This window comes from Lepidochelys kempii, chromosome 7, assembly GCF_965140265.1.
Source record: "Lepidochelys kempii isolate rLepKem1 chromosome 7, rLepKem1.hap2, whole genome shotgun sequence".
Classification (NCBI taxonomy): Eukaryota; Metazoa; Chordata; order Testudines; family Cheloniidae; genus Lepidochelys; species Lepidochelys kempii.
This window is the reverse complement of record NC_133262.1, coordinates 31,144,401-31,172,087: the sequence shown is the minus strand read 5'-3', so window position 1 is coordinate 31,172,087 and position 27,687 is coordinate 31,144,401. Positions and strand designations below refer to the sequence as shown.

The window sequence follows — 27,687 nt, the reverse complement described above, 5'->3', positions numbered from 1 at the left end:
CTACATAACAGAGGCCAGTTCAGTGACTCACCCTGATTTACACTGGTCTCAACAGGAGCAGAATTTGGCCTTAAAATGGTGCACAAGAGCAGTGCTACCTCATTTTAAGAATCCAGACAAATCTCAACAGCATCACCCACCTCCCAAGAGTCTACTGCGACATTCATCGTTTCCACTTAAATCACCCTCTCTTAGAGTCATGTGATGACAAGAGAGTCATGTTTTCTAGCTTAGGACATGCTGGGAAAATTGGAAAACCCTAAAAGGCTGCAGGAAATCCAGAAGCTGAGTTACAGCGAACCCCAGCACTGGTTACACTTTTTATTAAAAGATCTCCTGATTTCTCTGCTGATCTCCTGAATTCTCAAAGGCTTGAGAATGAATCATATGCTCCTGGAGGGAGAAAAGCAATGCTCAAATTTCTCCTCCAACAGTGTGGGGAATAGAATCTGCCCTGTGGGCGGGGAGGGTATCTGGGGCTGCTATTGGCGGGGGGCAGAGGTCAGTGTGTGCCAATTTCTCCCCTTCTCTTGAGGCGATAAGTCTTTCGGCTCACGCATGGCAATTTGTGGGCACCCGACTCTGCTGCTGACACGCCATCTCATTCCCCCACAGCTGTCGAGCCGGCAATCAGGTTTAATAAAGGCACAGGATTAGACAGCTGAACAAGGAATCTCGTTGGCCTAACAATGCAATTATTACAGACAGTGCAGCCAGTCCCCTCAACTCCCGGGCCCATCCCAGCTCCAAGACAGCGAGCTCAGCGGGACGCTGAAGGAGGGAGACAGGTGGGTTAGCTGTCAAACTGCAGTTAGCAAGCAAGATAAGGAGGCTGCCCAGGGCGCACTGAGGGTGAGTGCAGATAGATTTGGTATATAAATTAAAGGCATGTGGGAGGGCACGGATAGAGATATGCATAGACACTGGTATGTGCATGATCACACAGGTAAGTATGCAAATACACACCCCCATACATGTACACACATATGTAAATGCATGCACACACATGTCTGGAAATACACGTATGCACAGATACATGTGTATGCAAACACATATGCAGATGGGGGCACACATGTATGCATACAGCTGTACATCTGCAAATACATACACACACCTGAACAGGGCCCAATTTTCTATTCGCCCTTCCTGTTTGACATCCCTGCAAAAAATGGCACGTGCATTTCTCTTGTTCTCATCTTTTATTTACCCCAGCTGCACTGCAGCCCCACCTCCCGACCCCGGCTACAATCTACTGCAATCATGACACTCACTCCTCTGCGGTTCCCGCCCCGTGTGGCAAATGACTGCAGGACTTGAGAGGCCCCCAGCGGCCTGTCTCAGGGTACTGGATAAAAGGATTCAAAGCACACGCTGGCTCCCTTGCATCACAACTGATTTACAGGGGGCAGTTGGCGAGGATAGCCAAAGAGCTGGCCGGGGGAAAGGAGACGGAGGGAAAATGCCCCTCCAGTGCTCTGCAAGTTCTCGCTGCAGCTCCCAATGGCGCCTCCAACCAGAGGCCCCCTCCCCATGCGGCTGCTAATTGTCATCGTACCCCTCGCGCCCCTCACCTCCATCAGAAACCAATGCGTGTCCTGAACTCAATGCCGCAGAGCACAGGGCTCCACACAGGCGGCCAGTGGCACAGGGCACTGTTTGCATCAGCCCCAGCCTCCCCCTGCTGCCAGAGCACAGCCACCCTGGACAATGGCTCCCAGCTCCCGCTGTGCACACCAGCCCCTGGCAGGGGCGGAGGGGGAAGCCAGCATCCCGAGGCACAAGGTGCTGTGGGGCACTGAGTACAGCAGAGTGCCCCAGACTGGGGGTCTCGATCACACCCCTCTGCAGGAGGGGGATCACACTCATTGCAAAGCATCTGCGTGGTGAGACGCTAGGAATTCCCTCAGAAGGAGGTCAGTGGGGAGGGTCCTGGGTGGCACACGGAGTGTTACCTGCTGTTGCACTGCAGGGAGCATGGTCAGACAGCTCTGAGCTCAGCTGCCCCTCCGGAGTCTGCATCCCCTGTTTTGGGCTGCCTCTCTGCTTCCCGGAAGCCGGGGTAACTGGGTAGGTAGAGGGGCGTGTATGACAACAGAGACATCAGGACTAGGGGTTCTAGTCCCAGCCTTGGAAAGGGAGTTGGGTCTAGGGGGTTAGAGCAGCCGGATTTAGTGTCAGGACTCCTGGGTCCTATTCCCAGCTCTGAAAGGGGAGTGGGGTCTAGTGGTTACAGCAGGTGGGAGTAGGGACTCCGGACTCCTGGGTTCTATCCTGGGCAAGTCCCTCTGCCTCAGCATCCCACGCTATAAAACAGGGAGGACAGATCTCCCTTGTTATGCTGTTTGAGGGCTGCTGTGGGAAAGCTGCTACAGCACTGAGACTGCTGCTAATATTGATGCTATACCCAGATTAACCCTTTCCCTCCCTCTACAGTTACCAGCCCAGAGAGCCCATCCGGCTGAGCCTGTGAGATCCACCCATTACATGGCTTGCCCAGCTGCTATCGCCCCCAGCTTACCCTCTCCCTGGAGCCAGGCTATGTTGTGCTGCTGCTCCCCACCCCATCACCTGCCACAGACCCAGGCGTCCTGAGCAGGAGGACCACAGAGCCCGCACTGCTGGCTGGGACCCCGGAGCACCCAAACGTGAGTTGAACCTGTTGGCTTCATTAACTGGGGGGGTTGGAGGGATACAGTTCAAAAGGGTGTTATTAAAACATCCGATCTTTGGTTAGAAAACGGAGTCAGAGAAGGAAAGCACTGTGGACCCAACGTGACCTACATATACACCCCACTCTACCCAGCCGTCTATCCCCATTCCCACCCCCCTACCTGTGGGTCCCCCTGTACCTCATTAGCTATGGCATGTCCATGCATGGAGCGGGCTGGCTGCTGAAGGTTGCTCAGCTGCTCCAGGCCCTTGTGTTGTGGCCTGATGTTCATGCTCACAGACAGTACTGGAACAGCTGGGCCCCGGGGCTCTCCCTGTGGGGCTGGGCCCCTGCAACCACAGTGACTTGGAGAGTGGCAGCCAGCTGTCAGGAGGCCCTGGCTGATGCAGAGCATGGGCATTGCACGGATTCACAATGCACACCCGGCGGTAGGGAGGGCATGCTAGTGTCTGGAGCAGGAGGTCTGTGTGTTGGGACTGAGGAGCTTTGGGATGGCTGTGAGGGGAGGGGAGCTCAGGGCTGGGATCAGATAGCAGGGGCTGAAGCGCTGGAGTGATACTCAATTAAGTATTTAAGCTGCTGCATCACATAAGGGTTCCTAACGATGCTCCTTCAATTTCTCTGTATGCATGTGGGTTGGGGAGCAGCCAGGACTCCTGGGTTCTAGTCCCAGCTCTGGGGAGGGTGGGGTCTAGTGCGTAGAGCAGAAGAGGCTGAAACTGCTGCGTCCTATCCCCAGGTCTGTGGAGGAGAGTGGCTCCCCCTAGCCCCTCCAGGGCTGCCGGGTTTGTGATTCAGCTGGTGCTGACACATCCTCACCAAGGTCGGAGGGAGGGGCACCCAGAGCCCTTTAACTCACTTTTATTTGTCCTCAGAATTGCTATTGATTTACAACCGTTTGAACTCTGCCCAGCCACTTCCAAGTATGATGAGCTGGCGCAGGCCCGCTCCCTTCCCCTCCTCAAGAACAGAACCCAGGAGCCCTGATTCGACCCCCCCCCCCGCCCACTCTAACTCCCCTGCCCCCACTCCCCTCCAGGACCCCAGACTCCTTCAGGACAACCCTCCGTGATTTTAGAAGTGATTTCTAAGCCTTTGCATCCTTTCCTCAAGCCCCACTTCCAGGATTCCTTTGCTCCCCCCTTGTTAATTGCAGTAGCTAGAGCCAGCCTGTCCCCATCCCCACAGGCAATCTTGGCCAGCTCAGAGCCCCAGCTGTCTGCTCCCTAGTTCATTCTCAGATCAATATCCTTGAGGCTTTTCCATTCCCCAGAGGCAGCTGGCTCTGTGCTAACTGAATCCTGCCCTTCGTCCCTAATCCAGTGATGCAGCTACAGGCTAGCCAGCAATTTGATGGGCTAATGTCCTGATTTCCTCCAGGAGAAGCTACTCTTAGCATTGGAGGCTACGGGAGTGATTGGATTGCACGTTAGGAACCAGCCTTATTGTTATGGTACCAGCTAGAGGTCTCCACCCGTCCTGCCAGGTGCTGCACAGACCCTGGCCAAGACCAAGCCCCAATTGCACCAGGTGCTGCACGGAAACAGAGTGACAGTCCCTGCCTTGGAGAACTCTCAATCGGAACAGACAAGGGGCAGGAAGGGAAACAGAGGCACCAAGTGAGGAAGCGGTTTGCCCAAGGTCACCCAGCAAGTCAGTTCTAGCCTACTCCCTTATTTGCTGAATCTTGACATCTGTAAATCTGTCCGTAAAACCTAAATGCTATGTTGGGAGTTTGTGTGTGTGGCACAGGAGCGAGCCCAGGGCAGGGATAACAGGGGGGTACATGGCGAGATGGAGGGGCACAGGCAGAGTTGGGGCGAGCCCAGGCTGGGATAGCAGGGGGTGCAGGGCAGGATTGAGGTGCACAGGCAGAGCTGTGGGGAGCCCAGGGCTGGGATAGCAGGGGGGTGCAAGATGGGATTGAGGGGCACAGGCAGAGCTGGGGGGAGCCCAGGGCTGGGATAGCAGGGGGTGCAGGTCAGGATTGAGGGACGCAGGCAGAGCTGGGGAGAGCCCAGGGCTGGGATAGCAGGGGGTGCAGGTCAGGATTGAGGGGCACAGGCAGAGTTGGGGCGAGCCCAGGCTGGGATAGCAGGGGGTGCAGGGCAGGATTGAGGTGCACAGGCAGAGCTGTGGGGAGCCCAGGGCTGGGATAGCAGGGGGGTGCAAGATGGGATTGAGGGGCACAGGCAGAGCTGGGGGGAGCCCAGGGCTGGGATAGCAGGGGGATGCAGGACAGGATTGAGGGGTGCAGGCAGACCTGGGGAGAGCCCAGGGCTGGGATAGCAGGGGGTGCAGGTCAGGATTGAGGGACGCAGGCAGAGCTGGGGAGAGCCCAGGGCTGGGATAGCAGGGGGTGCAGGTCAGGATTGAGGGGCGCAGGCAGAGCTGGGGAGAGCCCAGGGCTGGGATAGCAGGGGGTGCAGGTCAGGATTGAGGGGCGCAGGCAGAGCTGGGGGGAGCCCAGGGCTGGGATAGCAGGGGGATGCAGGACAGGATTGAGGGGCGCAGGCAGAGCTGGGGAGAGCCCAGGGCTGGGATAGCAGGGGGATGCAGGACAGGATTGAGGGGCGCAGGCAGAGCTGGGGAGAGCCCAGGGCTGGGATAGCAGGGGGTGCAGGTCAGGATTGAGGGGCGCAGGCAGAGCTGGGGAGAGCCCAGGGCTGGGATAGCAGGGGGTGCAGGTCAGGATTGAGGGGCGCAGGCAGAGCTGGGGAGAGCCCAGGGCTGGGATAGCAGGGGGTGCAGGTCAGGATTGAGGGGCGCAGGCAGAGCTGGGGAGAGCCCAGGGCTGGGATAGCAGGGGGTGCAGGTCAGGATTGAGGGGCGCAGGCAGAGCTGGGGAGAGCCCAGGGCTGGGATAGCAGGGGGTGCAGGTCAGGATTGAGGGGCGCAAGCAGAGCTGGGGAGAGCCCAGGGCTGGGATAGCAGGGGGTGCAGGTCAGGATTGAGGGACGCAGGCAGAGCTGTGCCAATTATTTTAAAGCACACATCGCCCTTTTGCAGACTCCCACTGTATCGGTGGCACTGGGGCATAGAAAGTCATGCATGTGCTTTCCATACTGGCGCATGCTGAACCTTTGCAGCTGGGGGAGGGGCAGGGCGCAGAAACAAATTACAATTACAATCCACATCGGGATCCCGGCAACGCGTTTAATTTAAACCGACTTGCAATAAAAAGCTGCAAATCTGAACACTGTGGAGTCTTGGGGGATATTGAACAAATTGCCTGGCAGAGAAACACATTAAAAATTACCCTGCAATCAGAACAAACTAAAAAGTTAAATTACAGGAAGCGGAATCCATATGTAAATGAGTGGCACAGAGAAGTGGGAGTAAGCCTCTGTGCGTGAAGATGGGAGCCAGGACTCCTGGGTTCTCTCCCCAGCTCTGAAGGAAAGTGGTGTCTAGTGATTAGAGAAAGGGGGCTGGGAATCAGGACTCCTGGGTTCTAACCCCAGCTCTTGGAAGTAGGGTGATCAGATGTCCCGATTTTATATGGACAGTGCTGATTTTGGGGTCTTTTTCTTATAGAGGCTCATATTACCCCCGTCCCGATTTTTCACACTTGCTGTCTGGTCACCCTACTTGGAAGGGAGAAATCAGTGATGTTGTGTCTGGTATCTTCGGAGCGCAGTTTGTTTATTTACATTATATACCTTTTAAAAAAAAAGAACCCCAAGAATCCCATGACTTTAAGGAAAATGCCAAAAATCATGAGATTCAGGAATAAATCCTGAAGATTCGCAATGCTGCTCTGTTAATTATACCCACGCCCTTCCCACAGGCAGGGATAGATCCCAGGAGTCCTGGCTCCCACCCACGCCTTGCCCTAAACGCTAATCCACCTTTTCCAGCAACCACAGTTACACCCAGCGAATTTGTTTGAAAAACCAGCACATCTGTAATCGATGTGGGATCTTACATAGCTTTAATTCCCCCAAACAGCAGCCTCTGTCTTAGGTTCCACAACTGGTGTGGGAGGGGGTGAGGAAAGGGCTGCTTTGCTTAGAGAAGAGGCACATTGGTATGCAGTTTGCCTCTGGCAAGACAAAATAGAACCCAGGAGTAGGAAGTCTTCATTCCTCCTCATGCAGTGAGCCTATTACAGCCCCTAGCAGCACTGCTAGGCATGGAAATTGGTGTATCTCCTATGATGCATGCAAAACCATTTGGGAACAGTGTTTAGAGTATTATGATACTGGGCTGAGTACAGGGGTAACTGGGTGAAATGTAATGGCCTGAGGTGTGCACAAGGTCAAACTAGATGATCTAAAGGTCCTTAAACTCTATGGCTCTGTGAAATCTACAAATCCATGAATGGAACTGGTCAAGGAAGTTTAATCCAAAGTGGTTTCCATCAAAAAATGTGGCATCATGGGAACGTTTTGATTCTAATGATACTTTCAAAGGGAGAAAGTCATCATGGACCGTCTTGATTTTCTCATTTTGATGATGTCGAAAAATATCCTAGAATCATAGCAATGCAAGACTGGAAGGGGCCTCAAGAAGTCACCTAGTCCATCCCCAGGGCTGAGGCAGGATGAATCTGTGCCCAGAATGCAAGAAGGATGTTGATAAATTGGAGAGGGTTCAGAGAAGAGCCATGAGAATGATTAAAAATTAGAAACCATGCCTTATAGTGATATACCCAAAAAGCTCAGTCTATTTAGTTTAAAAGAGAGAAGGTTAAAGGGCAATCTAGATTACAGCCTCTAAATGTCAACATGGGGAACAAATCTAGCAGAGGCAGATCTAATATGATCCAATGGCAGGAAGTTGAAGCTACACAAATTCAGACTGGAAATAAAGCATCAATATTTAATGGCGAGAGTAATTAACCACTGGAACAATTTACTTAGGATAAAATCAAGATTTTAATGTTTGTCTAAAAGATTTGCTCTAGGAATTATTTTGGGGAAGTCCTATGGCCTGTGTTACACAGGAGGTCAGGCTAGTTGATCACAGTTGGCCCTTCTGGCCTTGGAATCAGTGGGAAATGTTTCATTTCAGTGTCACCGTTTTGATTTGTTTAGTTTCCATTTTTCTAAGCTATTCAAATATTTCTAATAATGTATAATATGTAGATATGTCATGTATATATTATCTATAGTACATCTGTTACATTTAATAGTTTAATAGCATAGAAAAATGGAAAGAAAATGAATCAAAGGGAAATGATCCATTTTTACCTTATTGAGAATGTCCTACCATTTCTTTTCAAAACAAAATGTTTCAATGGTCCCTGGTCAACATAATTTGGCCCTTGCTTTTCATGGGAAACTTTAAAATTTTGGCTTTTCACTGATTTGGAATGAAAAAATCCTTCACAATGTTGGGATTTCCTGTGGAACAGAAATTGCATTTTCCCATCTGCCCTGAGAAGGAGTTTTTACCTTCATCTTTGATAGCTCTGATGCTTCTTTTATCCTTCTGCACGAGCTTCAGAGGTGCATCTAGGAGCCTGGCTTCTGATCAACATGCCTATGTTGAGTCGTAACAAAGTGGTTAAAAACCAAGCCAGTTTTCTGAGGAGAATTTGCAGCAGGTGCTGCAAAAAAGAGAACACCCCTAAATTGTGGATTTAATTGCAAATAAAATAATAATAATTTCTCCCTCTTTTTTCCTCCATCATGGGCAATTCTGAAATCAATATTGGCTGTTTTTCTAAAAGAGGTGCTCTAGGTCAGGCATTATTTCAGGGCAGTCTTATAGCCTGTGTTATACAGAAGGTCAAACCAGATGATCACAGTGCTCTCTTCTAGCCTTAGAATCGAGGATTAAATGGATGCATCACACTGGAATGGGCTCTCTTGAGCCACTAGGGCTACACAGGGGGAAGTGTATTAAAGTCTGGTCAGCATAGGTGCAACCATAGAAGGTTTGCAGCTTTTAATTAAAAAACACTCCAGCTCCCACAAAGTTTAGTGTCAGGGAGGATGATTTGCATCACTAAAGAGTCACAAAGAAAGCCGCGGGATCTTGGGTCACTGATTTTTCAAGGCCAGAAGGGACCATTAGATCATCTGGTCTGATTTCTTCCTGTACAGCAGAGGCTGCAGAATTTCACCAAATTACCCCTTTACTGAGCCCAAAAACCTGTGTTTGATTGAATCAACTTCCAGGGAGGCATCCAGTCAGATGGAAAATCCATCCCTTCTCTTGGGAGTTTGTTCCAATGGATAATCACTCTCCTCAGGAGAAACTGATGACTTATTTCTAACTGGAATATGTCTGCCTTCACCTCCAGCCTTAGGTCCGTGTTCTGCCTTCTCCATTAGGTTAAAGCGCGCTTTAGCACTGATATATTCTCCTTGTGAAGGTACATATGCTCCAGAGTCAAGCCCTCTTTCAGTCTTTCTTCTGAGAAGCTAAACAGATTGAACTTCTTATGCAGGGGCGCCAGGATTGGGACGGGAGGGGAGGCCCCTATCACTTTTAAAAGTAAGATCATGTAAAAGCTTTTTACCGGCCGTAAGGGTGAGCAACAGGAGAAGCAGAGAGGAGCGAGTGGAGCGGGAGGGGGATCTTGAGGGGAAGGAGTGGTGCGAGGGCGGGGCCTCAAGGGTATGGGCAGCGCAAGGGCAGAGGCAAGGGTTGGCACGGGGGCAGGGTCTCAGGGTGAAGGGGCAGAGCCGGGCCACTTTTAAGGAGCTTCTGCTGCTCCTGTTCTTACATCTCTCCCAGTAAGAGCATTTTTTCCATCTCTCATCATTTCTGTGGCTCTTCTCTGCACTCTCTCCAATTTTTCAACAGCTTTTTAAAAGATCAATTCTTGAACATCCAAGACACTGGATTGGCTCAACTGATGCAATTAGAAAATTTACAATCAAATTACGCAGCCAGGGGTTAGTGGCAGGACCATGGATGGTGTTTCCACTAGTTTGAATATGAATTATAGCCTCATTTGCTGTAATAGGCGCCCTTTACAGTGCTGGAGAAGGATTCTCAGCTGATGCAAACAGGTGTATTTATACTGGCTGGGGATCTGACCCACTGACTCTAATGGGGGCAGTGTCAGTTTACACCAGCTGAAGATCTGGCCATTGATTCCAATGGAGCGACGCTGATTTACATTAGCTGGGGATCTGGCCCCCCTGACTCCAGTGGAGCACTGCCAATTTGCACCAGCTGAGGATCCACTGAGGGGGGCCACTGCACAAACCCCAACAGACTGAGGGCCCAGACACAATCCCCAGCTCAAACAGTGGACAGTCTAAATAGTCAAACGGTGGGAGGGGAAACTGAGGCACGGGGAACGGATGCCACTTCCCCAGGTCACCCAGCAGAGCCAGAAATAGATGCCACATGACCTATATCTTAGTGCAGTCCCCCTATCCACCTGACCTTTTCAATCTTCTGATATCATGCTACAGCAGAACAAAATGATAGCAAAACCTCCCACATCATATTTTCAAGCCCTCCCCCATATATCTGTGCCTTCCTCTCTTGCTGACTCCAAAGCTGAGACTGATTTCCTTCCCCAAATCTCTGGCAGCAGTGGGGCTAGGGGAAAGGATAAGGAAGGGGGAGCATTGAATAGCTGGTGATTATTTCCCCCGTCCACAAACAATCTCTTTAGCTTGTCTAAGAAGAAAAAAAATAAATAAACCGTAAAATCTATATCCTTGGTATATTACAGCCATTGGGTGCGGAGAAAACACCATAACTAATGCCAAGTGAATGAGAGCGTTAACAATAGGGGGCTCAGTATAAATAAATAAAATACAATATGAAAATAATACACCCATACACACACACACCCCATTCCACTGCAAATAAAAATAGATTTCTTATCCTGGGTGGAAATTGACTAACTGTTATGGCATATGAGGCATGAAACATCCAATTGGGAAGGGCTAGAGATATATATTATGTTTTTAAAGGGAACAGCCGCATGCCAGAGAGAAAGGCCAGGAGGGCGAATTATCTCAATGGAAATCAGGCCGATAAAAAAACCCACAAGTGCCCAGCATGGAGATCATGGGCTCTTTAACTCTCACTTACTTCATTACACATGGTCCTTACATTAATGAACACCCCAGCAGTAGCAGTCCAAGAAAGCCTGGGCAGCAGAGAAATCACTGGGTTTCTGACAATGGACCGGCTTGCTGTGTCCTTCTAGTTTGTCTCTCAAGTCTCTGGCCTGCATTCTGTTCCCAGTTCAGGGAAGAGAGCGGGGTCCAGTGGTTTAGAGAGGGAGGCTGAAAGTACTGGGTTCTGTCCTTTGCTTTCGGAGGGAAGTGTGGTGTAGTGGTTAGAGGAGAGAGCAGTAGGCTAGGAGTCAGGACACCTGGATCCTATCCCCAGCTCTGGCCAGCCTCAAAAGGGGTTATATGTATCACACAATCTCTCTCTCACCAGACATAATCCTTCTCCATCTATCTAAGGATCTATCCTGCCATCTCAGTGAATAATCATTGCTCAACAGTACAGATAAGATGAGCACGTCCATTTCAGACTGCTCTGTACTTTATAGGAATCCTGGCACCACAGTGGAACAATGGGGCCCATCTACTCAGGTATCCCATCTGCAACAGAAGCTAGAACCAGCTATAAGAAACCCCTTAGTGGTCAATTATGGAATAACCAGCCACTAGGGAGGTGTTTACCTGAACCCCCCATCACTGAGTGGCTGGTTTAGTCTGACCCCCAACCGTTTAGTTCAGCCAAAAGAAGGATTTCCCAATGGCTAGGGCACTAGGCTAGGCGCTAAGAAATGTGGGATCAATTCCCTGATCTACCACAGACTCCATTTCTCTTCTCTGGCCCTTGGTTTTTCCATCTGTAAAATGGGGAGAATAATCCTTCATTTGTCTATTTAGACTGTGAGCTGTGTGGGGCAGGGACTATCTCTCACTGTGTGTCTGGGCAGCACACAGCACAACGGGGGCTGTGATCTTGGTTGAGGTCTGAGCAGTACCTGGCACAATGGGGGCCCTGATCTCAGTCAGGGTCTGGGCAGCACCTGGCACAATGGTATGTTGTGGATGTTAAATATTTTGAGGTGCTAATTAACAGGGTCCATCTAGGTAAGATAAATTGATCATGCTCACTACTGATCAGGTGTATGCATCAGCTAAAATCAGCAGTTTATAATTACTGCACTGTGGGAATATGTCTCTCTTTATTTTGGGTGTTGGTTAATATTTTTTAAGCACAGCAAAAATAGTAATAATGAACATATAGAAATGCCTCTTCCCCATTAACCCTAATACTTAAGGAACAAGCCTATTGACACAGTCACAGGAGATTATGCCAGTCTGATTGGATTAAATTCAGCAGATTGGCACATCAGAAAAATAATCAGGCAGTTAAAGACACAGGGAAAATAATTTATTTCTGCAACGCGGGGCCATTGTGTTCATAATAATGCACTGGGGCGTGTGGATAGGAGCGGGAATTGTAAAGCGTGGAGGAGACAGTAGGTTTCTGAAGGCTGATTACAATCCCATATAAACAGGGAAGAGATGAGGATGAGTTAACCCCTTGGGTGCTCCCTCAAGGAATCCTGAGAACCAAAGATTTGCCTAGAACAGATTTTTTATGCATACACAGCGCCGTTGCTCATTCTGCCTTAATTCTAAGGATGTTAGATGAGAAGGGAACTCGGTCTGTATGGGCCATTCAATGCTTAGCTCCTGATTGTCTTTTCTTCTGTGTCTGTACAGCACCTAGCACAATGGGGTCCTGATCCCTGGCTGGGGCTTCTGGGCGCTACCATCACACAAGTATTAAATAACTTGGAGCTGAACGCCCGGGCTGTTGCACAGGTGAATTTGTGTAGTCGTGTATGTAAAAAAGCGAAAGATGGCCGAGAACATACAAACTGGACGACGGTAACAGACCGCGAATCTCAGGAATAATTGACCTTGGTGACACTCTGAACAAAGAGAGCTCTAACCAATGCTTGGAGCTCTTTCTATCAGGTCACACTGACTCAGCAGACATTCTAGGGTTCGTGACACACGGTGACAATCCTGGAATCTTATTATCTAGCTAAGATGGCTGAGGATGCTGGCTGCAATGGTGTTATTTTAGTGGGATGGTAATTTGTCAGATGAGTCCCAGCCAACTCATTGCATGCGTCACACTGGTGCTGGAAGGGAACACATTTCAGACACCTAGGTATGGACGGGAGCTGGCACCCTCTGGATGGGAAAGGCCCCATTCCCCACCCCTCTGAGCAGCCAGTCCCCTACCAGGGCTGGCTCTAGGTTTTTTGTCGCCCCAAGCAGAATGCCACCGAAGCAAAAAAAAAAAAAAAGGGTCCGGAGTGCCGCCCCTTGAAAAGTGCCCCAAGCACATGCTTGGTTTGCTGGTGCCCAGAGCCGGCCCTGTCCCCTACTAATCTGAGTTTGCAATCCAGGCAGACGACTCCCTTATCCCAGCCCCTCTGCAACTGTCTTTAGAGCCAGGCTGCTTAATGGCAACGACGTCATGATGCCGAGAGCGGTGGCAGCAGTAGGAATGAAACGGAGCAGCAAGTGCTGCAGGGGCATCAAATTCACAGGATCCGGGCCATTAACTGGGGCATGGTTCCTAAGGAGGAAAGGGGGGGGGGGGCATGTGTAAGCCTCACCCGTTCATTCTGTTGCCCTCTAGTGGTAGCAGGGAGCCACATATAGAGGTTGCTGAGCCTCCTACAACTTTAGATCTTTTAGCTCAGGCTGCAGAGGCTTGGGACCCTATTAAGAGAGATCCCTAGTTCCAACCCCGCTGCCAGCTACAGCTGAGCATGGAATGCATATTTTGACGTGTTGGCAACTTCAAAAAACCAGGGGGAAAAGTTATTTCAGCTCAGACTGAAAATGAAAATTTTCAGCAAACCAAAACATTGGAAAAAAATCACCTTGATTTCCACCATTTTTTGACATTTGGGGATTTAAAAAATAAGATGAAAGGACACATTGAAACGCAGTCATTTTGAACTGGAAAATCAAAATGTGTCAATGTTTTTTGGGGGGATCAAAACGAACAATCCCACAACGCCACCAAAATCCACCAAACATGTCGCTGTCACCAAATCTGCATTTATTGCCCCAAAAATGTTTTGGCCAAAACATGCCACCCATCTTTCCTGCCAGCCACCCTGCCAGGGTACCGTAGTGCATGGGCCAGGGAGCTGATGCCTTTTTTTTAGCCAAGCTTTCCCCATAACACCAGCCCTTGGCAATTCACGCAAGGGGAAGATTATGCCGGGTGCTATGGCTGCCAAGGCCCTGCGGGACACTCAGGAACCGAACGCAGCTTGCTCTAGGCATCCTCTCCTGCTTAACAAATCATGCAGATGAGATGTGAGGACAAGACTGGCTGATGTATTTTTCCCCAGCTGGTTTGAGGAGCAGGGAAGTTCAGTCACTGCTTGGTTCGTTGGACAAAAGAGCAATAGGATTCAGTTCCCTGAGCTCCCAGAGTCTGGGACAAATAAATTCATCCAGGGGCAGGAAGGAAAATATTCTTATCCCTGTTATGGGGGTAAGGTGGGGGAGAGTGACGCACAGAGAGGAAGGGACTTGCTGTGGCAGGAGACGAGAACAGAACTCAGCAGTCCTGGCTCCCAGTCCCCCACTCCAATGAAGCTGGGAATAGAACCCAGGAGCCCCAACCCCCAGTCCTCCTCATTCTAACCATTTGACCTCAGTCCCCTCCCAGAGTTGGGAATAGAACCAAGGAGTCCTGACTCAGCCCCCACTTCTCTAACCACTAGACCTATTTTTGATTCTATGCCAGCTCTGGGTGGGAGTGGAGTCCAATGGTTAGAGTACTGGGGGCTCAGAGCCAGGACTCCTGGGTTCTATTCTCAGCTCTGGGAGGAGAGGATAGTGGTTAAAGTTTCGGGGCGGGGGGCGGAGAGGCTGAGAGTGAGGGCTCTGGGGAGGACTGGGAGCCAGGACACGTAGGCCCCTTCCCCACAGGTTGTGGGAGGGAATTTATTACAGCCCCATGTGGATGGATTAGACCAGGGCTCTTTTCCCAGCATATTAACACTCCATAAAAGCCTGCACTAGGCAAATAAATAGAGAAGTAAGTAAATCAGGGGTGAACATCTCTCTCCAATAGAACAGGAGGCTGGTTTCTATAACTCCTGTTTCTCTCCTGAGTGCTTTGCCCCGTGATGCCTTAGATAAGGGACCAGAATAGCCTGGATAGATACAAATGGAAGAGGCCATTCCCCTTGCAATAACAGCTCCCATACAGGCCTTGCTATGATAAGATATGTGCTTTATGGAGAATAACTGGTACCGTAAGAGGGGGGCTGTCTGATGCCACTGCTGTTGGGCATCGTGTGAGAAATATGGGGGCTAAGGAGAAGGTGGCCAGGGAGTGGTGTCTAGTGGTTACGCGGGGGCTGGAAGTCAGGACTCCTTGGTTCTGTCCCCAGCTGCAGGGGAGGGGAGTGAAATCTAGAGGGTTGAGGCCAGGGGGTTTGGGAGTCCGGACTCCTGGGTTCTATTCCCAACTCTCTTTGGTGAGTCACTTGCTCACTCTGAAGCAGGAGGCTAACTTTGTGAATATCAAGGGGATTAATTAGCAAGTATTTTAATGAGCATAACTATTAATTGCTGTTGTTATTACTCCTGGAAAGTTTTCTGCTCCGATCTAAGCCACAGCCTGCTTTCCTCATGAGCAGCACAGTCCGTACTCTGACTCTGTTCCAGGGGCTAGTGGTAGAGGGTCTTCAGGACACCTGGGTTCTAGTCTCAGTTCTGGAAGGCTAGCGGAGTCTAGTGGTTAGATCAGAGGGTGGATAGGAGTTTGGTCTCCTGGGTTCTGTCCCCTGATCTGGTAGGGAGTGGGGTCTAGTGGTTAGAACGGGAGGGGCTGGGAATCAGGACTCCTGGGTTCTGTCCCCTGCTCTGTGAGGGAAGTGATGTCTAGTGGTTAGAACAGGCAGTCTGGGAGTCAGGGCTATTGGGTTCTGTCCTCTGATCTGGGGGTGGGGAGTGGAGAACAACAGGAGAGAGTTGGGAGGAACCAGAACCCACAAAATATTGGCAAGAGCGACACCAGGGAGTCCCCGTCTTCATCCAATATCTGCCCCTTCCATTGACACATACCCTTGCCCAGGCCTGGGGAACTGCTATCAGCACCAGTCCCCCATTGCCTGGTCTTGGCCCAACCCCTGCAGCCCCAGAGAGGAGGAACCGGTACCGAATGACATGAGATGAGGAATTCACCAAAAGAAAGAACGGAAACTGCAGTTGCCACCATTCCAGGCTAGAGCTCCCAGCACAGGGGCAGAACCCAGGAGTCCTGATTCCCTTCTCTAATCACTAGAACCCCCTCTCCTCCCTGAGCTGAGCTTAGAACCCAGGAGTCCTGACCTTCATTCTGGCCCTGCATCTTTGAGTGATTTGCAGCTGTATGCTCCAAGGAGGCTGCACAGACGACCTGCATTAATTCCTCCCAGATGCATAACTCCTGCTCTCATAAAATGCTACCCCCGCACTCGTCCATTGGTCCTGCCAAACCCCCTCCCGGGTCTCCCCCCTACTCCCGCTGAGTCCTTGATGCCTCCTGCCTGGGCACTCTGAATGGAGATCCCATGCAGGGAGGGGATGGAGCAGACCCACGCGCTTGCCCTGCCATGCCTGCCCACGCTCCTTGGCGTTAACAGGAGCCCAGTGCTCCTTTGTGTCAGCTGAATCAGATAGCCAACGGGGTGGGGGAGGGGAGAACTAAAGGGGCCATTTTTTAACACAGCTACTCCCTCTGCCATGTCAGTCACCAGCTTTTTAATGCAGAGCCTCTTTGCAGGATATGTTATTGGCAGCACTGGAGATGCCTAGCGTGGTTAGAAGGCTGCGGGGAAGGGGGATGGATGCTTCACACACTGCAAAGAACCTACCTTGCTGTCAGGGGGGTGGGCGGTTGGGGTGAGGGCGGTGAAACAGGGACGCTGCCTTGTGCGCCAGGCTAGGGTCCAAAAGACTGAGAGATTTCATAGAGTTTAAGGCCAGAAGGGTCTGATCATCTAGTCTGACCACCTGTATACCACAGGTAATTCAGTTTCACCCAAATACCCCTACCTATTTGATCTGGGATCAAATCTAGAAAAAAGGAAAATTCCACTGCATCTCTTCCTTTTTATAATGTCAAATCGGTTCATTTTGAGAAGGGAAATCTCATCTCCTATCACACCAAAGGCAAACTAAAATGCATCAAAAGATTATGTGGAAAAAAACGTTTTCTCCTTCTCAAAATGAAATGTTTTCACATGATCAAAAGAAAACAATTCAATGGAACCGAATCAAACTTTTTTGGTGGGATTTTTCCTTCTCTGGAAAATTTCTGCTTTGGAACAAAAAAATTTCAAAATGTCAGAATTCATAGAAAAGTAAAAAAAAATCGAGAGGACCCAGTGGAAACGGAATGATTTACCGTCTGAGAACAAAATGAGAAAGTCAAAATGATTCGTTCTGACTTCTTCCTGACAATAAATTTGTCAAAATTGACATGTTCCCACAACATGTTCCATTTTAACCAAACTGTGTTTTCCAACAGCAAACTGTTCTGTCTAAAAATTGTCTATTACATCCCACTCTGATGCTTTCCAGCTAGCTGCTATCTACTGGACTGTTCATGCTGGGCGCTACACAGACCCTGACCGAGATCAGGCCCCCACTGTGCCAGGCACTACACAGACTCCGATTGAAATCAAGGCCCTCATCATGCCAAGCACTGCATAGAGAAAGAGTCAGAGCCAGACACTCCCTTGAAGAGCTCACAGTCTGAGCAGACAAGTGGGAGGGGAAACAAAGGCCCAGAGAAAGGAAGGAACTTGCCCAAGGTCACCTAGCAGGGCACTGGCAAAGCAGGAGTAGAACCCAGGAGTCCCATTAGACCACAAAGCTCCTCACTCTTTCCATCCAGTTGCCGCTGACAGCATCCAGGGGCTCCGAACGAGTCCAGATCTCTCTTTGCTGGGCCTATGGCCATTTACATTTAAATAGACCTCTGTGCATCAAAGCAAGCCTGGCTGGAATGGGAATATCTGCGGTTTGAGTGGATGGGAGGGGAGGTGGGAAGGGGAGGGGGAAGAGGCATCTAACTGCTAAAGCCCCCTGTGACACAGGGCTTGGCTTTGCATGCTTCCTCAAGCTGAGCTGCATGGTGTGTGTGTGTAGGGAGGGGATATCAGTAGAGTGTTTGGTGGGGGAAGTTACATGCAGAGTCTGTGTGTGTAAATGTCTGCTTGCACAGCGGGGAGTTTAGGAAATCTCTGTGACACCTGCCGCTGTGAAGAACAGAAGGGCTAGCTACCACTTCAGCTTTAGCATAGCTGGGATAGAACCCAGGGGTCCTGACTCCCAGATACCCTGCTCTAACCACTAGACCCCACTCCCTTCCCAAAGCTGGGGATTGAACTCAGGAGTCCTAACTCCCAGTCCTCCTGTAGAGCCCTAAACTTTCTGACTCAAGCTCACAAAGGAGTGCCAGAACTGTCCCACCCCAAACACCCCCACAAGGCCTGGTCATACACACCTCTCCTGTTTACCCTAGTCTAAAGAAGCTTAGGGAATTAAAATATTAAATGCAGCTGGCAACTGGGATGAAGGAGAATACATATATATAAACCACATGCAAAATCAATCCAATTACATTGTGCAACCAGATGAGCAGTTTAGGGTAATTAAGTTATTTCAACCCCTCCCTCAAATTCTCAGTCCCGGTGGAATAAACTCTGATTAGCCGCCCACCCCCAATCTGGAAACTGGCAAAGGAAAAGGTGCAGGAGGATTAGAAGCAACAAGAGCTGGGGAAAATGCTCTTTGTTCTCATTGTAAGGACAAGGAAAGGGTGGTTGGTGCTGTCAGGACCTAGGCTGCTGTAGCTCCACCCCCCATGCCTTGTTCGCACCCCTGGGAGCTATTGTTGCAGGCTTTCTGAACACTCAGGCATGCATCTGTCAGTTCTTAACAGTGTGTATGTATGGGGATGGTTAGATGGATATAGGAATATGGAGGGGAGATGGACTGAGATGGATAGAGGGGAGTATATGGGGATGGACAGATAGATATTACAAATGGATGGACAGAGTATAAATCTGTCTAGACAGAAAAACATTTCCCTATACCCCAGGCTCCGGGCAAGGCACCACAAATAGCCCCAGCACCGGGGTATTTCACACCTTTGAAGCTCCCTGTGTGTTGGAGGATCCCGGATCACTGGCTTCTGGAGCACTTGTTCCGATTGTCCCTTCCCTGATGTGGTACCATCCACAAGGCAGCAGCTTTGCCTGCAGCCAGTGCCGGGTCTAACTGAGGCCAGGAGCCCTTCCAAGATTAACTAGGCATCTCTTTTAACTGTGTGTTTTGATCAGCAGGGGAGCTTTGGAAGCTATTTAGGAAGTCTGTTAAGAGGGGCCAGGTGAAAGCACAGAGGCAAATCCCCCATTAAATATTTAAACAGATGCAACCCACGGAGCCACAAAATCTCATTTGCTGCAAAAGCTGTGGTCAGTGCCAACCCAGCAAGGATAAAAGGTGGAGGGATAAGAATCTATGATACAGGCTACTGGCCACAGGCTATGAAAGGCCCCTGGAGGCCTGGCTTCGGGGTTAGGGCAGCAGAGTGGGAGGCGGGATGACTGTGTTCAATTCCTGGGGCTGCCTAAAGCTCCCTATGTACCCAGATTGCTTAGGCTAGGAGATGGGTTCCTGGGTTTTTTGACAATCCGAGATGCCACTGCTCTGTGCCTCAGTTTCTCCATCTGTAAAATGGGATAATGATCCTTCCTTTGTCTGTTTAGATGGCAAGCACTGTGGGGCAGAGACTGTCTCTTACAGTATGTGTGCAGCACCCAGCATGATGGGGCCATGAGCTCGGGGGGGCCTGTGCAGCACCCAGAACAAGGGGGGCTCCAGTCTCTGTTGAGGTCTGTGCAGCGCCCACCACTCCGCTTGACTCAAAGTGGCCAGATCCCGCGCTGGTGTAAATCAGCATCATTCCATTGGCATCAATAGCCAGATCAGCATCACTCCACTGGAGTCAGCAGAACTCCTGCTGATTGACACCAGCTGAGGATCTGTTCAGCACAAAGGGAATGCCCGAGGAGACAGTACAAGTTCAATCAATCTGGCGCACGCAGTTGAGCTCCAGTCTCCGCTGTGGGAGGGTTATGGCTGGGAGTGCTCTTTCATTAATCTCTCTCGCTCCCCCCAGACTCCCACTATCTGGCGTTATTAATAGTTATTATTTAGATAGCTCCTGACAGCACACGACTCACTGTAAAGGCAACAGGCCAGACCCTCCCTGCTGTAGCTACATGTGTGTTCCCAACCTGAGCTGAGAATAGAACCCAGGAGTTCTGGATCCCAGCCCCCAACCCCCCACACACACTAACCACTAGACACCCTTCCCCCCCCCCCCCGAGCCAGGTATAGAATCCAGGAGTCCTGACCCCGAGTCCTGTGCTCTGTCCACACGACTTCCTGCATAAAGCCACATTCTCTCCCATTCTATTTCATGCCACGTTCTTTGCAAAGTCTAGGATCCTGCCTATCCCCTTAGTATCAGACCTCCCCCATTCCTGGCCTGAACTACTTCACTGGATGCTAAATGGAGGGGGGGCAGGATCAAGGGCTGTGAGCAAGACAGCAATTAATCTTGGCCCAGGAGCATCTCAGCAGCACAGGCTCTGCCACCCAAATTAAATTTTAACTTGTCTCATAAATCTTCCCTTAAACTCCCCTCCATGCCACCAGCTGCTCTGCCAGACGGCAGGAAGACTGGAAATGTCCTTGAAGCCTAGGGGAATCTGTGCTGAAAAAGCTCAGGTGCCTACGTGGAAGGGAGGCTGCGACGTTGGTGAAATGATGCCGCATGCTGCAGCAGAAGCTTAGGAGCTGAGGATCTGGGGGAAACCAGCTTTAAAGAACTGGCCAGGTGGGAAAAGAGGGGGGAGGTTTCTGGCAGGGATTTTATTTTCACTCCCAGTGCCCTGGTTAAAATCCAGCTCAGTTAATGCCATTTCTCCAAGCCACCAGCTGTTGGATACATCAGTCATCCTAAAGTGTTGCTGGCATGGGTAGAAGTGCTCCACCCCAGAGGCAGCTGCATCTCAGTGCTTGTCAAGAGATCCCTGTATAAATATCTGCCCCAACCTGTGTCTGCACCTCAGCACCAAGTGATACATCCCTGTACAAACAACGGCTCCACCCCAGAGGCAGCTGCATGTCAGTGCCTGTCAAGGAATTCCTGAATAAACAGATTTCCTGCACCAGAGCTATCTGCATCTCAGTGCCAGGTGAGGGATCCCTGAAGTAAACAGCCCCTGCACTTCACCCCAGAGCTGGCTGCATCTCAGCACCGGACAAGGGATCCCTGTATAAATAGCTGTCACTACGTTAAACACCCTGTGGAATGGGTACCTCCTCTTGCCTGATTCCCCTCAAAATACAGGGCTCAGTGTGGGCCCTTCCCGAATGCTCTGACAGGCTCTTACTCACCAGGCACTCTCCAGCTGGAGCAGCCCCTGTGAAAGCTCCTGGGAATGGGTGAGGGACAGGCTGGAAAGCAGCCCTGTACACTGGCTGAGCTGCTTCTGTTCAGAGGCACAGAGCTCCACACAGCAGAGCCAGTAAGGGGAGGGGAGAAAGAGACAGGGCTATGCGTGAAGATACACAGAAAAATGGGGAAGATGGGGATCAACAGAGGGCTCTACAGTGGGGCTGGATAGAGGGGCTCTGTACTGCAGGTACGGGTAGAGATGGACGTTAGATGGGTGGCTGTGGATAGATGGCTGCGGCTGAGACACAGCAACTCACCTGGGTTTACAAGTTCAAATACTACCAAGGCTGTGCTCCCATCTCTGTCATCTAGGTCTCCAGTTCAGGGTGTGGTGTCATCCAGTCCCCATGTGCGTGCGGATTCAAGTGAGCTGCTGCTGCAGGCAGTTCCAGTCTCACTCCATTACTGGTGCCCGGGAACTTTTCATACGACCCCAGTGTTATTATTAGCAGCATTACGGTGGTGCCTAAACTGAGACTGGACCCCAACTGAGATCAGAATCCACATTGTGCCAGGTGATGCACAAGCCCCAGCTAAGATCAGGGCCCCATTGTGCTGGGTGCTGCACAAGCATACAGTAATAGACAGTCCCTGAACTGACCAGCTTACAATCTAGAAAGAACCAGGGTGGGAGGGGAAACAGCGGCACTGAGAGGGGAAGGGGCTTGATGCAGCAAAGCAAGCAGAAGAACCCAGGTGACCCTGTGTCCCGCCGCACTGCCCTTATCACAATGTCTGTCTGCCTGATTGCATCAAGCCACATTTGTTCTGCTGCAGCAGCATGAAGAAATGAATCTACCCCGCTCCATGCAACATCTGGGGCCTGCCCTGGAGCGGAGTGTCACATTCAGATCCCTGCAGATGGCAAAGGGCAGGGAGGTCACCAAGGAAAGCGATCGAGCGGCAGGGAATGGGAGCAGAGAAGCAGACTGGGCTGTTTCCATAAATGTCTGCGTCAGCCTGTGATGGGGAGAGGGGGCTGCTCAGGTCGTGGCTGGGACGCCGGCTCCAATGGAAACAAGGAGTGAAAGACCCAGAGGGTCCCGCTGTACTCTCAGCACTTCCCCACACACAGATGTCTACCCTCTTGCAAACATAACAGCTGCTGAGCACGGCACAGCAAGAGCTGGGTGATGTTTTCCGACCAAAACTTTTGTCAGCAAAATATGCAGCTCCGTTTCCTGAATTTCTGTTGGTTTCGCCAAATTGTTCGGGGGGGGGGGAGGGGGAATATTCTGAAAAAATCAAAAAGTTTTGATTTTTTCAATGCAAAATTGCCGTTGGTTTTATTTTAATTTAAAAACATTTTTAAAATGTCCCAAAACAAAACACTGGCTTAGACTTTTTGACTCACCGAAAATTTTGAAAAGTTTTGTTTTCTCTTTGACCCCAAATACATTTTTCCCGGATTTGTTGGAATTGCCATACACTGAGAAACCCATTATTTGCCCTGCTTTGGCTACAAGTCCCCCTACCATCCCCTAGGTAGGGCCCCTTGGTTAAAGACCACCTGCTCAGGTGGGCGCAGCTCATGTTTTTAGCTCTGGATGTCCCGGGGTTCAGTACGTGATGTGTTGGCCAAGAGGAAGCCCTCACTCAGCGACATATTACAGCCCAGCATGGAATTAACACAACAGCGCTGGGCACCAGGTGCAGTCCCCACCCCAGTGCTATCCATTCAAAATGCTTCTGGGCTGCATGGTTTGAGGCACTGCAAGGTGCAGTACCACCTGCTGCCACTGGGGGGCTGGGTGCAGCTGCCACCAAGGTGGCCGCAGGTGGCAGAGGGAGGAGGAATAGAGCAGGGGATGCAGGCTGCAATGTGGCTATTTCAGTTCAGAGTAATTTGCACATACTCCCTGTTGCCTGTTCCCACTTCTCAGTCTGGGCTGTGTCTGCCAGTGGATAATTTTATGCAGTCCATTGGGGCTGGAATATAATTTCTATGGACCTGTGCAAAGCGAAAGACTGTCCACACGATTTTCCACCTTAAAATCACATCATTCCAATTACTCTCTTGGAAATTTTTTTTTGGGCGTGGGGGACTCGCTTCTTCAATTCCCATCTGATATTGGCATCTGCTGTCTGGAGCAAAAAGTTCTGTGTATTCAAGAAGTAGTTGGGAATCTTGGTTTTCAGCCAGCAAGGGGAAGGATGGCCTGGCGATGGTAGTTCAGGAGTTATCAGCTGTTAAAGAGGCGGTAGACACAGAGCAGGGTGCAGGAGTTCAGTTTCCATGGTGGACAATCAGTGACTGAAAGGGTGCAATGAGCGAGGCTCTCAGTGGCCTTGTGCCCTATGCAGTCATTTACACTAGTGTAAATTGAGTGTGGAAACACTAGGGATTTTTCTGAACCATGTGCAATCATTTACACTAGAGAGTGTAAAATGCTAGTGTTCCAACTGGGTGGCATTCCACACTTGCTCTGTACTAGTGCAAATGAGCACACATGGGGCAGAGTGATGGAGAATCAGGCCTCTTGTGTTGTACACTCACTTTGCACTAGTACAAATGACAGCATAGGGTCCAAGGCAATGGAGAATCAAGCCTCCAGTGTTTTACACAAAACACTGTGCTAGTGCAAAGGACTGCACACATGTGAAGGATAAGCAGCCCTTTGTGTTTTCCGCTCACTTTGTACTAGGCAAAGGACCACACACAATGTGGGATGACAGAAAAACAGGTCCAAGATGTCTTGAATAGGGGCCCCTCTTCACAAGGAATTAGGGTGAGATCCACAAAGCTCATGTGACTCGTGGGCCAAGGGGCAGGGAATGAAGTTCTGCCTCTACTGACTGAGGTTGGATTTGGCCCTGTGAACTAGAGGTGAACTCTCCCTGCGTGCTGGAGAGGCATAGGGGAAGGGACCGGACTGGGCTCTATCAGTGAGAGACTGAAGAAGATCATTCTAAACTAAACTATAAGGATCTCAAGTCTAATCCTGTTTCCTACAGATCATTCCCCCCTTTCCCAGTGATGTATTCAGTGCTGTTTGCCCATTACTCCATGAAGATCCTTTCTGAAGCACCCTTTCGATTCGGAAACCACACTACCAACTCCAAGCTATGGCAATAAGAAAGGATCCACCAACAAAATGTGTACCCTGCTTTGCTGCCAGGGTGCACTGCGCATGCCACTGCAAAAGGCTTGTGTTGTGTTTTATGGGGCGCGCCAGTGAAATGTTGGACACAGAAGCATTCAAATAAATGACCAACACTTTTAAATCAATGCATGCTTTGCATTGAGGGCGAGTCAGCCCTTCTGCATTGACCCCTGGCTGCTAGAAAGCAGGGATTTTCACACAAACCAGCCAACCATTCTGGGGCTTTGGGGGGCCAATTTCTTTAGATGGAATATTTAAAACAGTGCCAAAATATTAGCAGTCAGGACCAATTATTCTGTTGGGTTTTTTTCTTAAGCAGATTCTGTTTCCAATTATTTTTTAAAAATAAAGGGACTAAAATGCACTTTTTTTTTTCTATTCTGTGCTGCCCTCTGCAGCCATGCCCCAGGGATAAATTCTGCATTGTCCAGGCCTAGAAAATTACACATCTTTAGCCTGATTCTCATTTACTCTGGTCCTGCCTTTTGGGAATTGAGGGGGGCTTCTGGCTTTAATACACCTTGCCATTCCCATTGTTCTAGGGTTGGCATAAGTTAGAGCAGCCTCAGGGAATGGAATAGAACCCAGGAGTCCTAATGCCCGGTCCCATCTATTCTAACCTCTAGACTACACATCCCTCCTAGAGCTGGGACTAGAACACAGGAGTCCTGATTCCTGGGCCTTACATACACTAGCAATTTGCTACAGTTAACAGTCGTCAAAGACCGGGCATAAGCCAGGGCAAACATGCTGGATATGGCACTGATCTGAGACTCAGAACACCTGGGTCTAGTCCTGGCTCTACAACTGGCCTGGTGTGTTACCTTAAGCAGATCACTCCACCTGTCTCTGTGCCTCAACTTCCCCATCTGTACAATGGGGATAATGATAATCTCCTTTGTAAATTCTTTAAAAGCTGCTGATGAAAAGTGCATATTAACAGTAGGTTGGCATGTCTGCTCGGGGACTTGGAATCCTCCAAGACCTCTTCTCCACCCATTAAACTATATTGGATTGTCCAGCCTCCCAATCCAGTGCCCTTACTGTAGCTCACAAAAGCTCATGCTCAAATAAATTTGTTAGTCTCTAAGGTGCCACAAGTCCTCCTTTTCTTTTTGCGAATACAGACTAACACGGCTGCTACTCTGAAACCTACCTGTTAGTTCAATCTGCTGCTTCTTTACAGATTTTTCTGCTTTGCACAAACAGCAGAGTATTTACTTATTCATTTGATCGTTTGAAACAAAAGCAGCTTTTTCATTATTATTAAAAAAACCCTAAGACGCTAATTTGCAAGCAGTGGGGAAGATCAAAGAGCCCTGCTGCCCGCCTGTAATTAACACTGCTCTCCCCCTTCACAACTCTGGTGACAATCTGTTGCCACACTTGTGTGTGAGACGCTTTCATCGGCTGATGGCTGGGACCAGGGCTGCCACATGCATCCTGCCCTGGCAGGGAGACGGCACAGCCCAGGTACCCTGGGGTAGGATGTGCCACTGCAGATTCCCAATCGACCCTGGTGCTGGTGAGATGCCTTTGCAAATTTGCTCACAACTGTCTCCCCCACCCTCTGATATTTCCCCTTGCTTTAAATATGGCCAGTCTCATGTTCGGAGCCGGCTGCAGCTAATGCAGTCTGACTAGTCGCTTCTGGGGTTTGCTTCTAGCAAGAGGCGGAGAATGTCACAAAGTCACATTCACTCAGACTCAGGGTGCAGAGAATCATGGAGAGTAAACAGAGAATCACCCCCTGCTCTTAACGGGTTGGGGCCTATGACGTATGGTTCTCATTCCATTCAGCAGGGGGCAGCAGCATGAATGTGCACTAGCCGCTTCATCCCTATTATCTGTATTACAGACTGAGATCAGGGCATCATTAGAGCATGTGCATTTTTACTGGTATTACAGTAGCATCATTATGCTGTCCACATTATGGCAGTGCCTACACATCCTGACTGAGATCAGGGTATCATTACGACGTGTGTGTTGTTATTAGTATTACAGTACCAACTAGAGACCCAGCCCAGATCAGTGACTCATTCTAGGGTGTGCATTATTACTGATATTATGATAGAGGCCCCAGTCCAGACTGAGTAGTCATTATGGTGAGCACATTATTATTGGTATGATGGTAGTACCAAGATCAAAGCCCAATTCTGGCATGTGCATTATTAGCAGTATTTCAGTAGCACCTTGAGGCACAGATTACTTCAAACGTAAGCTCTTTGGGGCAGGGACTGTACAGCACCTAGCACAACAGAGTCCCAGCCTGGGTCTCCGGGATGCTACCGCCATGCACACAGTACGTACCAAGAACAGCAGAGACGGGCTTTCTTGCAGCTGGTGAGAGATGGGATACCAGGCTAGCTGGGCCCATTGGTCTGATCTGGGCAGGGGTGGGTGAGAGGCAGGATACTGGACTAAATGGGCCAACTGGTCTGATCTGGGGGCAGTGAGTGGGAACAGAATACCAGGCTAGATGGGCCCAATGGTGTGATCAGCAGGGGTGAGAGTGTGAGGATGGGATGCCGGGCTGGCTGGGCCATTGGTCAGATCCAGTCTGGTGCCTCTCTTAATATTTACCAGCGTACCTGGCTCTGGGGAGCTCTCACAGCACTTCTTTTCCTTGCTATTAATTGAAGGGAAAAAAGTGCTTGTAATAACATCAAAGGGGATTTAAGCTTCACCTCTGAGTTTTGCAGAATAAGAGGGGAGGGAGATTATCTACATCTATAACCCCACTGGGAGAACGGCAGGGCGCTTCCTGTGCTCTACTGGCAGAGCCGCCCCATGCTCCCTGTGCTTTCTGCGGGGCCCTGCCCCGCCACTGAGACCCCCTTAGCGCCTTTTATTACACAGGTTTCTTTCAGTGCTGAAATGAACCGGGAATTCTTCATTAATAAGAGAGGGCTTTGAAGCTGCTGCTGACCGGGCCTATGTGGTGCCAGCTTTGGCTTGCAGCGCGCAGCCACGTTCCCAGCTGGTGTAAAGCAGCTTCCGTTGGTGCCCAGAAATGGGAAGTGTCAGGACTGCGCAGGTGGGGGAAGGGGAGAGGGGGAATTGGGAGTAGAGGCTGCAGTGAGCCGTGGGCAGACAGCCCTGTCCTCTCAGGGGGGCTATATCTTCTCCCTTTGTCCCACCCGTGGAGTGGATCTGCCCCACCAAAAGTCACCCCCAGTGGCAGCAAGTGGTACTGCACCCTGCAGTGCATCAGCCAGACATTATTGGTGCGACACCAGCTGGACTCTAATGACCAGCTGTTCCCGGTGTAACCCCCTTTAATTCAATGGAGCAATGCTGATTTACACTAGCTGGGGATCGGAACCCATTGGCTCCAGTGGAGCTATGGCCTATTTGCACCAGCTGGGGATCTGGCCCCAATGGCTCTAATGA

At 50.2% G+C, this 27,687-nt stretch overlaps 2 protein-coding genes across 4 annotated transcripts in view; one reads left to right on the top strand and one right to left on the bottom strand.

Annotated features, from left to right (window-relative positions):
• The window catches only part of MACROD1 (mono-ADP ribosylhydrolase 1), a 185,176-nt gene that overhangs the window by 94,503 nt on the left and 62,986 nt on the right, over positions 1 to 27,687 (bottom strand). The window lies entirely within an intron of this gene.
• FLRT1 (fibronectin leucine rich transmembrane protein 1) overlaps positions 1 to 27,687 on the top strand; it is an 84,537-nt gene that overhangs the window by 35,195 nt on the left and 21,655 nt on the right. Inside the window, exon 2 of one of the 2 annotated variants that reach the window (XR_012160114.1) lies at positions 2,434 to 2,645. The gene's annotated coding sequence lies outside the window, so the exon portion shown is untranslated. Of the gene's footprint in view, positions 1 to 2,433; positions 2,646 to 27,687 lie in introns of those variants that run through there. The other variant, XM_073354839.1, reaches the window with a different exon arrangement.